We start from the raw sequence: 12581 nt of genomic DNA, 5'->3' as shown, positions 1-12581 counted from the left end.
AGGAGGCACTAAGAAGCACGACCTTGAGATTGTGAAAAAGTGGTCATTATAATGAGTTAGCAGACTTTAGCCCTCCTTCTCTCTCAGGAGATCTCCATTGATAATCATAAGCACTGAATAGTTCCACACATATGCGGAGACCCCAAAGCAGTTCTTTGAAAGACACATCTACTTTGCCTTACTTCAGAAAGGCTAGGAGACATATGTGACACAAATTATAAATTGTGCAGCCTTATTGCCAATCATAATGCATTCATTTAAAAACTAGAAGGAAAAAGGGGTCAAGCCCATAAAAGTCACTTAAGTGAAAGGAGAAGTGTCTTTCAAGTCCTTCTCAAACGCTTTTTACTTTTTTTAAAGTAAGAGATAGCATAATATATAGCAATGTAGCTGTATCTGCTGCAGCATTGGAAACAATGAGAATAGGGCACTGCACCTTTAAGGACCTATTGACCTCCAGTGTCCCAATATGCCTGCAGGTGGCAGCTTTCTGGATCCTAGAGCTGAGGTCTGCCTTGATAAGTTTTTTTCCTTTAAAAATGTCCATCCCAGGCTTTTCAAAGCTGAGTCACTCGATGTCCTTTAAGGCTTAGAGTATTTTTCGATATTTTCCTGACTGGAAATATATATTGTTTTTTGCAAAATGCCATCTCTTTTTGCAACTACCCAGAGGGTTGTAGAAAAATGGCAAAAATAGACTCGCAGACAATCCTGAAATTCGGACTGGTTGGAGACAATCTCCTCACAGAATGATCAGCGGCGGGGAGTGGAAACGAGGAGGACGGCGCACAAGAGCAAGAATAAGAACTAACATTATTGCAGATGGTGTTTGACCATGTAGAGGGGTATAGACGGACTGAAAAGATTATGCAGACAAGTCAGTTGTATAAATTGTTTGGCCAGGTCTGAAGAAACGTATGGGGTCGGGTGGGAAATCGGGGGTCGCACTCCTCCTCAGGGTTACTTTTCGATAGTTTAGTAGTTAGAGTATGGGGTGACAGGCACACTGCAAGTTGGGGGCGGATGAACACTGTGAGCAGGGGTGCGGGGAGGAGGGTGGTGAACGGGGTTTGTTTGGGGTTGGCATTTTTTGTTGTTTTTTTTGTATTGTTTGTTGAAGGCATTGCATTTCAAGGCGTCGTTCAGAATAGTAGCATGTTTAAGGTGCAGGAATTGGAGAGGAGACTGACCCATTTTATGTTTTATGATGGGGGTAGGGGGCTGAAGGTGTTAAGTTGGAATGTAAATGGGTTGGGGGACAAAATTAAACGTAGTGTGGTTCTTCAGTTCCTTAAGCGTCATGCCCCGGATGTAGTCCTGCTTCAGGGGACGCATTTAGTGGGGAACTCATGCAGGGCAATGCACAGAATGGGGTACCGATTGGTGGCGCATGCGGGATCCACCTCAGGGTCCAGGGGGGTGGGGATTCTGATTAGGAAGACGCTCCCGATGGTGATTGACTCTGTTATTGAAGATGATAGAGGCAGGTATATAGGGGTGTCGGGTCGTTGGGAGGGGCAAACCCTCTCCTTGCTGTCTGTGTACGTCCTCCCAGGTATGCAGGCAACCACATTTGTAGATTTAGGTAAAGTTCTTCTGGACCTCCCGAAGGGTCTTTTGATTTTGGGAGGTGACTTTAATGCTGTGGTCTCCAGCACTATGGATAGGCATCTCCTTAGAGATACTGGGCGGGCGCAAAGATGGCTTCCTGACTTCATGGATGCTTTGGGTTTGGTCGATGGTTGAATTACTAGACTCAACCAAGTCTGGCTCCCCTCTGGATCCCTGTCCCCTTAAAATCCTTAAAAATTGCAGGGATACCCTACTTCCCCCTTTGCTGGAAGTTATGAATAGAGCCATCTCCAGTGGTGAATTCCCAGCCCCTTGGAAGACTGCCATCGTTAAGCCCCTTTTAAAAAAGGCCTCCTTGGATCCTGGGATTCTGAAGAATTTTCGCCCCATTTCTCTTCTTCCCGCTCCAGCTAAGATGTTGGAGGCTCATTTAAACCACCATCTTAGCGCCTTTCTAGATAAGACCTGCCTGCTTGATCCATCTCAGCATGGCTTTCGAAAGGCACATAGTACAGAGTCAGCCCTTACAGTGGTGGTCAATAATATCCGCGCCAAGGTTGATAGTGGTCAGACCACTCTTCTGATCCTACTCGACCTTACGGCAGCATTTGACACCCTGTCCCCCACCATTCTGGCCACCCGCCTCAGTGAGACGGGGGTGAAGGGGCTGGCTCTCAGCCTCCTCACTTCTTTTCTTAACCATCGGGAGCAAAGGGTCAAACTGGGTGACTTCCTTTCCAATGCCATGCCTTTGTAATGTGGGGTACCACAGGGCTCCGCTTTGAGCCCCACATTGTTCAACATCTACGTGGCCCCACTTGCTAGACTGGTAAGATCTTTTGGACTGGAAGTACTCTGATATGCCGACGATACCCAGATCATGGTCTCCTTGTCCCACTCTGTTGAGACCACGGCCCTAAATTTCCGAAACTGTATGGAAGCTGTGGTAGGCTGGATGGCCTCGAATTTTCTTAAATTGAACGGGGAGAAAACGGAGATCTTGATCTTCGGGGGAAAAAAGGAGATCTGGTCAGATGATTGGTGGCCCCAGACTCTTGGATCCTGTCCCCAGCCTTCCCTTTCTGCCCGTAACCTGGGAGTCATTTTTGACACCTCACTTGCTTTTGATAAGCGAGTAAGTAGAACTGTCGCAACCTGCTGTGGGGTCCTAAGAATCCTAAGAAAACTTACTCTTTACCTCTCTCCTGATGCCCGGAAACAGGTGGCAGTTGCCCTTCTATCCTCGCGGCTGGACTACTGCAATGCTCTTTACCTTGGCATGAGCGCTAAACTACTCCATCGCCTGCAGGTCATCCAGAACGCGGTAGCAAGATTCGTTGTCAACGCCCCCAGACGTTCCTCCGGGACCAGGATCAGGAGAAACCTTCACTGGCTCCCGGTGTATGCCAGAATAAAATTTAAAATTCTGACCATCACCCACAAGGCTCTTCACGGTGCTGGCGCTGAGGGCATCAGGACTTTAGTGTCGTCCTATACCCCAGGCACGGCACTACGCTCCTCCGGTCAGTATCTGTTGTCTATTCCCCGAGTTGCCAAGGCGAGATGGGGTGGTAAGGCATTCTCCACACTAGCTCCCAGACTTTGGAATGAGCTCCCCCTGGTACTCGGGCCAGGATTCCCTGCTGCTCTTCAGAAAGGGCCTCAAAACCCTGCTCTTTACTGAAGCCTACTCTTAGGCTTTTTTCTCACCTCCTTTTCATTTCAGTACCTGGCTATTTTATTCCATCTTTTGCGCCTTGACGCCTATGGGCAAAGTAGCGCTTGTATAAATCGCCTTTCATTCATTCATTCATTCAAGATTGCATCACCCGGACCAGCGACAGTTCACCTTCCATTCTGGTGCACATGGTAGTCTCTCATGTATTGATCACTGTTTAGTGCCGGCGGCCCAGGCGTATGGTATCACTGAGGCTACACACCTAGCTAGGGACATATCGGATCATTCGTCACTCTGGGTCAGATTCGATATGACTTCTGGATCGGGAGGTAGGATAGCCCACATTAATCCCTGGTACATGCGCAATCATAAAATTCGTAAGGACCTGCTAAAGGCGTTAGAAAATTATTTTCAGGAGAATGAGGGATCAGTGTCGTCCCCGCTTTCGCTGTGGGAGGCTTTTAAGGCAATCATAAGGGGCCAGGCTTTGTCACTGATCGCAGGAGCAAAGAAGAATTGGAACAAAGAAATTGAAAAAATAGAATCTGATATTACTCGTATTGAGATGGAATTGGTGCAGGAGGTGACCCGTGCTAGACTGCATGTCCTGAATCTCAAGCAGCTTGAGTATAGAGCGTTAGTCACTGACAGTGCCAGAGCCAGTAGAGACCAGCAGGGTCGATTATATGATGTCGGAGATAAGGCTGGAAAGCTTATCGCCTGGTTAGATAAGAAAGACAGCGCTGATCGTGTTGTTCCGGAACTTGAGACAGCAGAAGGAGCGTGAATAACAGACCCCCAGGGCATAGTGGATAGTTTTGCAGAATATTTTCGTATAGTGTACACTTCGGTCGCGGGGCGGCCAGAGGAGGACTCTCACTTGTTATTGCGAGATATCCAACTCCCATGCCTGACTAAGGAACACCGTGATTTTATGGACAGTGCCCTCACTGCAGATGAAGTGGCCCTGGCAGTGCACTCTTTAAACTCTGGTAAGGCACTAGGCCCTAACGGACTCCGGATTGAGTTGTATAAGCTTCGGCCCGATAAGATCGCCCCCTATCTTAAAGGTATGTTTGTGGCAGCACGAGAACAGGGAATATTACCGTATGATCAGAGAGTGGCGTCTATCGTAGTTATCCATAAGGAAGGGAAAACAAAAAACAAATGTGCCTCTTCTAGGCTTATCTCCTTATTGAATGCGGAACATAAGATTCTTGCTAAACCATTGTCCAACAGGCTTGTTAAGGTTATTAGCGGTCTGATACATGCTGATCAATCGGGTTTTATCTCCCATAGAAATACGGTTTTAAATCTTTGCAGATTACACGGAGTGTTGGCCAGAGCACATACCCTGAAGGAACAGGCTATTTTAGCGTCTCTTGACGCAACTATGGCCTTTGACACGGCAGAATGGCCGTATTTGTGGGCAGTCTAGGCAAGTTAGGATTTGGACCGGAGTTTGTCAGTTGGGTGCCTCTGTTATATACTGAACCTCTTGCAACATTTTGTCTGGGGCGAGGTACTCGACAGGGGTGTCCACTCTCTCCCCTTTTATTCTCACTGGCTCTTGAACCTTTGGCGGCCTGGATCCGCTGGTAGCCTTTTATTCGAAGTGTTCGATGGTCCCCTCAGGTAGTAGACCGGTTCTCTTTATATGCGGACGACATTCTGCTCTATTTAACCTCACCCAGAAAGTCCTTAATTGTCGTCTGTGATGTTTTGGCCTCCTACGGTAGGAATTCGGGGCTCACTATAAATTGGGGGAAATCCTATTTGTATGTTATGAGCGGTGACACCCCGACTCCCCCACGAAACTGCCCGATTCAAATCGCTACTGACGGGTTTAAGTATCTGGGGATCTTTATTTCAATGGATCCCACAGTTCGGTACGAGAGAAACCTCCTTCCCGCTAAAGTTAGATTAAAAAGCGACGCAAGCAGTTGGAGGAAGCTGCCTCTCTCCCTGTTGGGAAGGGCGGCCCTACCTTGTTTTCTTTACGCCCTCCAGAATACATTAGATTTAGTTCCGGCCAGTTATTTCCGAGAGGTGGAGGGGGTGCAGCGCAGTCTATTATGGGAGGGTAGACCTCGTATTGCTTTGGCTAAACTGACGTTACCGTGGTATGACGGTGGTATCGCCCTCCCTGACATCAAAAGATACTATTGGGCTTCTCAATTGGCAGCCATAAACCAGGGTACTTATGGGCCCGGTTTGGATCCTGGTTATGCAATGGATCGGTGGCTACTCGCGGGTGGAAATTTTAGTAGAGCTTTATATGCCAAGTCGGCAGGGAAAAATTTGACAGGACCGACGAAGGTAGCGGTCCGAATATGGCACAACGCCACTAGCTCTTTGGGGTGGAGGGGCCGCCTTACATTGGCCACTCCACTATTCGACTCTGGGCAAGCTTTGGAACACTAAGTGTTTTGATAAATGGGACTTGATAGGGATTGCTAAAATTGGCGATATTTGGGTCAAGGGCTGGATTAAGAAGTTTGCTGAATTGCAAACCGAATTTGAGTTGAATGGAGTGGAGTATTTCCGATATGCAGTTCGACATGCGCTACAAGCGGCGGTACCGGTGGAAGAGGAGATACCCGAGGCCTCCCCATTGGAGGATAGAATATTGGATGGGCATTTGCCGGATAGAACTATTTCTCTTATTTATAAGAAGTTGATCAACCACAGAGCAGACCTCCTTGTAGAGTTGAGGGATAAATGGATGAGAGACGGTATTGAACTAGACGATGAAGACTGGCAATCGCCGTGTTCTCCCCGAAAGAGGTTCCAGCGCGATTGAGGCTAGTCCAGTTGAAAATATTACATAGGGTGTATGTTACAGGTCCACGTTTGGTCCGGATGCGGCTATCTGAAGAAGTTTTGTGCAGGCGAGCATGTGGGCAGGTGGGCACGTTCCTCCATATCCTCTGGGAATGTCACCATATGGTGGATTATTGGAGTTCGATACATGATGTTATGCGAGAGGTATTGGGGGTGACGGTGTTACCAGAGGCGAGAAGATGTCTCCTTAATATTTGAGAACCTACAGATTTAAACACGGCACAGACCAGGTGGGCCACTCTAGGGGCAATGATAGCGTAACAAAATATAGCACAGCAGTAGGGATCTAAGAGAGCGCCCACGCTTGAGGAATGGAAGGAGAGCATGGACTGGTGTATGTTTCGGGAGAATACCGTCTATCTGGCCAGAGGCCGACCTCGTAAATGGGTGACTGTTTGGGGGTTGTGGAACCGATACAGGGGGGAGATTTGTGTACCACCGGCTGACTCTATTTTGGATATACCTGCATCCCCGTGACCCTTGTATGTAAGAGTATTTTGTGCTCTCATGTGGCGATGAGATGTCGCTAATGAAATCCAATCTTCGGAATTTCAAAGATGTCAGATAAGAGAAAAGGAGGAAATATATGAGACATTCACAAATGCCCTATGACCGCTGCTACAGCCACTAGAGGTTTCTCAGCACTCATTGGACTCCAGGGCAACAACAATAATTTCAGTGACATAGACACCGGCGACAGCGCCGTCAGTCAAGAGGCAGTGTTGGAGACCAATCATCTGCCCAAGCCACTAAACCACTAGTATTTCAACAAGGGTCACCTACGTGAAGAATGTTAAAAATCAAATGTACATAGAAATACAATGAAGTTTACGTATGATGTACAAAATGAAATAATCATATACATTTTTTAAAGCAAAATAACTACATTGCAGTGGGAAGACAAACAAAACAAAGATGACATAAAGCTTCCAAACTCGGGTATATCAATGTGACAAGAATGAGAATGCAATGGTTGGGTCACAAACTGCAAGCACCAATGCTTACAAAACAACTGGTGACAAATAATGAGTCTTCCCGTCTCCCCATCCTTCGTTGCCTACACCAGTAGGGACAAGTATAACATCTTATATTTAAGAGTGACAAAAGATAACCACTGACAAATGGGGTCTGAATATTGTAGAGCATGGTTACTCTTTCAGATTCACATGTCGTTCACCAACTATTCCACAGAAGAAACTATCCCTTTATCTTTGGGAAAAACTGCATCCATAAGTCTTCATCCTTTTGAAGAAACAAGCAGTGAAAAATGTCCCCTCTCACCTGAGATGAACAGGATTGTATTCCCATTACTTTCTGGTGTAAAATAAAGGTCTGCAATAATGAGTTCCGGCCTATTTTAAACTTTTAAAAAACGAGGAAGTAGATTTTCAAAGGAACATTCAGAATGTTGACTGTTCACCAGATGTACGCCAAACTTCATCAAGGAGACTGGCTATGTTCAGTAGATCTACAAGATGCCAATTTTCGCATCCCGATAGCCAGGAAACTGAAATTCATGCGGTTCATTGTAGGAAGAGACCATTACCAATACAAGGTCCTTCCTTTCAGGCTCAAATCTGCACCGCAGACTATTTCCAAATGCATGGCGGTTGTAGCAGTTTCTTAGTCTATTCATATCTTGATGATTGACTCATCAAGGCATCTTTCTATCAGCAAGCAAGCAAACATTATCAACTGAGCGTAATTATTCCCAAACGATTGGGTCTTCATGTAAATCATGACAAATCTATCTTAATCCTGTTCAACCACTGCACTACTTGGGTGCAGTTCTTGACAAAGTACACACACAAGTGTTCTCTTCGGTGGAGAGAGACGATATTCTATCCTTCAGCAATGTTGCTATCTGAAGAAATCAACCCATCCAACAGCTAGAGGGGTCTACCCTCTTGGGTTCAATGACATCATGCTTCTTTTGGATTCCAAATCCCTACCTCCACATGCGGCCTCACCAACAATGTCTGCAAGACCAATGGCATCTACTGTCGGGAAGATAGGTAGAGAGAGTGATACCAACCACTCATGCAGAACAATCGCTCAAATGGGGTGTCTCTCAGAATCTGCATGGCATTTGGCATGTAACGTTTTTTGTGAATATCAATCTAGGGAAGGAGAAAGGGGAGTTTTGGTATTGCATTTCCTATTCTGATGGATACTTCTAAACGTTAATTTATCACCTTGTGAAAACCCCCAGCTCCAGACTGGATCAGGATATTTTTCTCAGCAGTTCCCTTTGGATTTTGTAGGTGACATCATGCAGTTTTGTATCGGGTTCATCCCGCCCCGAATGTGCCATCAGGACCCTACATTAGTCCCACCTCACTGCGCCAACATCATTTCCTTTATTTCCGTGCATTCTGACGCAGATCTGGAACTTGCTCTCTCAAGTCCTGTCAGACTCAACACTACTTTTATTTAAAAAAGCGTTTTCAAACCAAGCATGATTGCCACAAAGAGATGCGGGTGACAGACCCTTGCAAAGTCTGTCCCTTTGCGTTGTTTGAGAAATGTGTCAAGGTGCACCCGAAGTCCATCCAAGACCTTGAGGCCAAGTGTACATTGTGAAATATCAAAGGCAGGGGCGCAGATGCACTCTCACTTCTGAGGCCCTTTTTGTAAACGCTCCTCATTGAAATTTTCAAGTAAATCCCAAAAATCGAAGCGGGGCAACTAATCTAAACACAGCTCACCTATGTCCTACTCCAAGACCGCCAACCAGGTCTCCCACCCCAGAACTTATTTCAACCCTCCTTTCAATTCAGTCCGACTTCCCTGGCCCCACGGCGTGCGGCAGTAAATAATGGAATTTAGGAGGCTATGGAGTGAATATTCGGCACCTGACTGAAACACTCTGGTGCACCTTAAGGCCCCAAGGATATGAGATGAACTCTAGTCGGTCTGCCATCGGCGGATCTGTTCCAGATTCCGACCATGGCACTTGACCTCCAGCTTTAGGCTCAACGTTGATGCCCTCTTTCGTGCCACAGCCCACACAACAGCTCCAAGTGCTGACGCCTCCAGCAACGCATGAGTGGGAGCCAGTAGTTTGGTCAGATTCTGGAGCGACTTCTGTTGATGTCACACTGACCTTCCGTATACCCCAACTCTGACCCCAAGTCACTTCTGCAGCAATCTCATGATTATGATGATGAAGACAACGCCAGGACACCATATCACAAAGAAAACCTATTTTTAGCCCTGCATGACGCCAGTGGTTTAGACACATCACCTAGCACTGGCCTTGGCTAACCCAACCTAATGTGACTATAGAAGCCTCTGCCTCCTTTGCCACTGTCATTAAGCAATCAGCAGAAGTTTTCGACCTCATCCTGTCCACAACTGAGGTCACAACAAACATCTTAATAGTGGTCCTTGTCCCAGGACAAACAATGCAAGAGCCTCTTTTTCCTTTCAGTGATGCCCTCACGGACATACTGTTGGGGACCTTGGAAAAGCCAGGATCCTCTCCTGCAGGCATATTGCAAGGGAGCACTGGCCTGTCCAGGAAGATCCTGCCTTCCTTCTCCAGCATCCTTCACCAGAAAACCTGGTGGTACAGGACTCTACCAGCCAACTGAAACCAAATGCATTCCTGAATACACCCGCAGCTATTGAGTTGAAACTCATGTAAACTTTTGGATAAAGAATGTTCTTTTCGCCCAGCCTTGCTCTAAGTCACAGGCGCTACCTGCGGTTTGGGGTAGGCCATGAGCACTGTCAATTCCCCTTTAGCTTTACCAGTTCATCTCGGGTGTTCAGAAAGAGGATGGTTGCTGCCCATCCACAGAGGATTGGAATACCAGTCTTCCCATACATCGATGATTGGCTGCTTGAAGGAGGGCTCGTCCAAACAGTCGTAAACCACCTCTAGATGGCGGCGCACTGTTGACACCTTTAGGCATTTCCATCAATGTACTGAAGTCACACCTGACTCCTTCACAATGGTTCTCTTCGTTGGAGCCATCCTGGACACTTGCTATTCCAAGCCTTCCCACCCTCAACTAGTCCGCGACATTAGGGCAATGATGAGGATGTTTCAACTCTTCACCTGCTCTCAGTGAGAGCGTCTCTGCTGCTTCCAAGCCTCTGGGCCTCCTACATCCTGCTGGTGGACCATATCAAGCGGTACTTGCAAGCATTACAGTGGGATCTGATGTCTCAGTGAGCTCAGCACTAACCTTTTATATTCCTTCCAGGTGTCAGCGGAGGCTGCGAAAGATCTGCAGTGGTGACTGCTAGACAGTAATTGGTCTGCTGGTAGACTCATCCCCCTGTCCCACCCAGACCTAATGACGATGACTGATGCATTGTTACTGGGTTGGGAAGGTCTTGTGGCAGAGGTGGCATTTAGAGGACTCTGGTGTCTGCCAGCAGCTCATCTCCACAGCAACATGCTAGAGTTACGAACACTAAAAGCATTACTCCCTATTATCACGGGAGAACAAGTAGAGGTTCTTACAAACAACACTACCTCAATGTGGTACTGCAACAAAGTAGGCAAAGTAGGGCATTGGGTGGTGTGGCAGGAGACCTTGTGTCTCTGTAAGTGGGTGAATGGCCAGGGTATCTCCCTGGTTGCACTGCGCCTGGCAGGATCTTTATACATCATGGCTAGATTAACTCAGCTGAAGTTGCTTAGTGGATTATGAGAGCAGCTGCACACCAAGGTGCAATCGAGCTTCTTCAAACAATAGAGAGAGCCTTGGGTCAATATTTTCACCACCTTTTGCGCATTGCAGTTCTTAAGGCAGGTCTTGCTCGGAAATGCCTTTCGTTTCGATTGGAGTTAGACTCCTGTATTACTTCCCGCCTCTACTTATCCTGCCCAGAGTTCTCAAGAAGATCAGGATGGACCAGGCCAAAAGCACCCTAGTGGCCCGGAGTGGGCAAGGAGAGTGTGGGGCCAAAATAATTGCCTACGCGGACGATACCCAGCTTTTGTTCACATTGGAAAAAAATGAGATTTCCACTTCTTCCGTAAAAAACTGCCTTTGCAAGGTCTTTCAGTGTCTGGCCTCCATGCACCTAAAATGTATTGAGGAAAAATCAGAAATCCTCTTGTATGGTAAATTTCCTCTTCATTTCAGAGAATGACTCTGGCCATCCGTTTCTACGATGCCAGCCTCAACCGGGCAACCCGCCAAGAATCTGGAGTCTGGTTCAAGCAGAATTTAACGTTTGCGAACCAGAGCAAGAAGTTAGCTGATAGCTGCTTTGGGATACTCAAGTGCCTTCGGAAGTTCCTCCCATTGCTCCCTTGGGCCGCTAAGGAAAGGTCACGCAAGCCCTGATTTTAATCCGGTTGGACTACGCTAATGTCTTGTATGCTGCCATCCCGGGATATCTGATCAAGACACTCCAGGTTGTTCAGAATGCAGTGGCCAGGCTTCTCCTCAATATTCCTGTGAGAAGCAGCGTGCGACAACATCTGCACACCTTGCACTGGTTGCCCATAGGAGAAAGGATTACATTTAAGTCCTTAGTTATTGCACACTGTGCTGTTCATGTCTCTGGTCCTAGCTATCTACGAAAGTGCTTATCTTTCTATACGCCTGCAAGACATCTGCACTCTTCCACTGAACTTCTGGCGCATGTTCCGCGTTTTCGGCTACAAAGGTTGGGTGGCAGCTCTCTTGCTCTGAAACCCGCCCTAGCCTGGAATTCTGATAGATACATCTGCCTTGTGGATTCCTCACCTTGTGAATATCCCCTTGCGTCAGCAACATTCGGAAATTCTTTTTGTAGCTTCACGCCGACGTGGATGCGGACGTCACAGAGACACGGCTCCGCTCGCGACTCCGCTGACGTCACCGACGCCTATAACAGGCCCACGCCGGCGTGATGACATCAGTTCCCTTTTTTCTGCGTCGTCGACGCTAACGGTTTTCAGGGATCGTACTGTAGCTTTACAGTAACTTTGTTACTATTATCCTGTTATTCTGTTTATCTTTATATTCTTCGAGATGCCGTCGAAGAAGACTGGTTTTAAGGCTTGCGGCGAATGTGGCAAGACTATGTCTATCACCGATCCTCATGATTGCTGTGTTTGGTGTTTAAGTTCCGACCATGGCGTTGAGGACTGTCCTTGCTGCAAGAAGATGACTTCGAAGGCGCTAAGAGAAAGAGAGGCGAAGCTCCTTGTGGCTAAGCTTAAAAATAAGAAGGATAAGAAGTCTTCGAAGTCTCGAACTCGGCGGTCGAGATCGAGGTCGAGGTCTCGATCGAGGTCACGCTCGGAGTCGTCTTCGGCTCACGCTTCGAAGTCTTCGAGGAAGAAGCACAAGAAGAGGAGCCATGAGTCACGTCATCACTCCGGAAAAGACTCTAGTTCAAGACCGAAGTCCCAGGTCAAGCTTCTGAGTAAGGAAGTGGAGGTTTCGGAGTCGGAACATAACTCTGTTGGTGAGGCTTCACATCCAGGTTCAGAAGCAGGTCCATTCTCCAGTTCCATCCAATCCTTCTGGTCAGG

The 12581-nt window shown here is 47.3% G+C and overlaps 1 protein-coding gene across 1 annotated transcript in view; it reads left to right on the top strand.

Moving 5' to 3' along the window:
- The window catches only part of CEP162 (centrosomal protein 162), a 635242-nt gene that overhangs the window by 586541 nt on the left and 36120 nt on the right, over positions 1-12581 (top strand). The gene's annotated exons all lie outside the window — the stretch shown is intronic.

Source organism: Lissotriton vulgaris, chromosome 6 (genome assembly GCF_964263255.1).
Source record: "Lissotriton vulgaris chromosome 6, aLisVul1.2, whole genome shotgun sequence".
In the NCBI taxonomy this organism is placed as follows: domain Eukaryota; kingdom Metazoa; phylum Chordata; class Amphibia; order Caudata; family Salamandridae; genus Lissotriton; species Lissotriton vulgaris.
The sequence above is the reverse complement of the archived record's forward strand: the minus strand, read 5'-3'. Positions and strand labels throughout refer to the sequence as shown.